The 1,720-nt window shown below is 28.7% G+C and overlaps 1 long non-coding RNA gene across 1 annotated transcript in view; it reads left to right on the top strand.

Annotated features, from left to right (window-relative positions):
- The window catches only part of LOC111412036, a 4,400-nt gene extending 2,987 nt beyond the window's left edge, over window positions 1-1,413 (top strand). Inside the window, exons 2-3 of the long non-coding RNA XR_002705936.1 lie at window positions 44-254; window positions 953-1,413. This is a non-coding gene — a long non-coding RNA (uncharacterized LOC111412036). The remainder of the gene's footprint in view (window positions 1-43; window positions 255-952) is intronic.
- The last annotated feature ends 307 nt before the right edge of the window (window positions 1,414-1,720 follow it).

Below are 1,720 nucleotides of genomic sequence, written 5' to 3'. Positions count from 1 at the left end.
TTTTTTCCCTTTTTTTTTTTTTTTTTTTTTTTGTCTTTGCCAGAAGAAAATGGTGCTGGAGTTCTTCGTTTTCAAGAGGCTTGGCAATTTACTAATTTTGGAAGGGAAGTCTTGGGTAGAAATAAATCACCTGGTGCTCCACTTGGAAACTGTTATGAAAGTTGGAGTTGCAAAAAATGATATGGCTGGAAGAAATCGTGATCTTGGCATGGGAGGCATAGGAAAAGTTACTTCTTGATTACTCTACTTACAAGGTATGGGTCTTATGCATACAAATTTAGAAAATTCTTTTAATGAACTAGTAGAACTATTTATTTGTTATTCTTTTTAAAATGGGTTCTGGCAAATGTCATTGCTAGAATTCCTGAATATGATATTAATTGTTTTTGTAAAATCATTGCATTATTTTAATGTTTAATACATTGGTAATGACTAGTTACCTCTTATTTCTAGAAATGAGCTGTGTTTTAGTTATAAACAAATATATAGATTATAAATCCAAAAATTTCTTCGTTTAGATTTAACCTATAATTACTTTATGGGAAGGATTTCCTTTGGGGGCAAAAGTTGTTGATTTGGTAATGTTGTTTTGTGCGGTTCATATTTGCACAAATTGGAGCGTGATTCCACATTGTTTGAGGTGTTCGATCATACACTCAAAGATTTTGTTGAGAACAAGTCTTGACTCATTATTGTAATAAAAATTAAATCTTAATCGCATTATTGGCCTTTGATAGAATTTATTTTGGAATAATGAGTTATTGAATAAGTATTTTTCGAAAAATGTGTGGTTAAAAAGTAAGAAAACATTATTGTTTTATATATACAATATTTTATTGTTTTGTGGTGACGAATGATTCTGTAGCAAATACTTTAAATTTTTAAAGGCTGACAAACAGGGGTTATATATTCAAAAAATTGATTATGATTTTTATTTATTTATTTTTTGTAGGAAATGTGTATTGACTTTCTTGAGTCCATGGAAATTAATATTGCTATGGATTGCCGAAGGGTTTGTAGAGAACGTCAAGTAAAAGAGCATAGAGAAAGTTGCACACTAGATTATCTAATGGAACTATTGCATAATATATTGCTCGATTTGTGCTTGAGAATAGCCGAAATGGTAATATTTTAATTTAGTAGAAAAAGTACATTGATATTCTTAAAATTGAAAAAATTGATATTAATAAGGGTTGTTGAAGGATATATATATCAAAATAGAGCAAAAGATCTCAGAGATATTGTATACTAGAATATCTAATTGAGTTACGCTAATAGCTTTGTATTAGTTGTCAATCGAAAATATGATGGTGGAATTAAAACTTGTAATATACTTGATTTATTATGTTACATGTGTTTAAGAATAGACAAATAATGAATATTTTTAATAGAGATCCAATAGTATACTCTCTCTATTCTATTCTTTCCTTTTCTTTTCAATTTTTATTTTAATATGTGGGATAGTGATAATCATACCAACTATGTTCTGTTGCTATTGATTTTTCACTGGTTTCTTTAGTCAAATAGCATGTCCATATGTATCCACATGTACTCTTTTAGTCCAGTTATTATCTTACTTGAGACACTTAGGTCTTACGTGTCCACACTTTATTATGCCATTCACATGATTCTCTCACCTTCTGAAACTTTTTCTAATTGCATTTCCTTTTTTTCTTTTTTATTTTTAAATAGAATTAAGAGTCTGGTACCCATAAAAAAA

Source organism: Olea europaea, chromosome 16 (assembly GCF_002742605.1).
Source record: "Olea europaea var. sylvestris chromosome 16, O_europaea_v1, whole genome shotgun sequence".
Classification (NCBI taxonomy): Eukaryota; Viridiplantae; Streptophyta; class Magnoliopsida; order Lamiales; family Oleaceae; genus Olea; species Olea europaea.
This window is presented reverse-complemented; position numbering and strand designations above follow the sequence as displayed.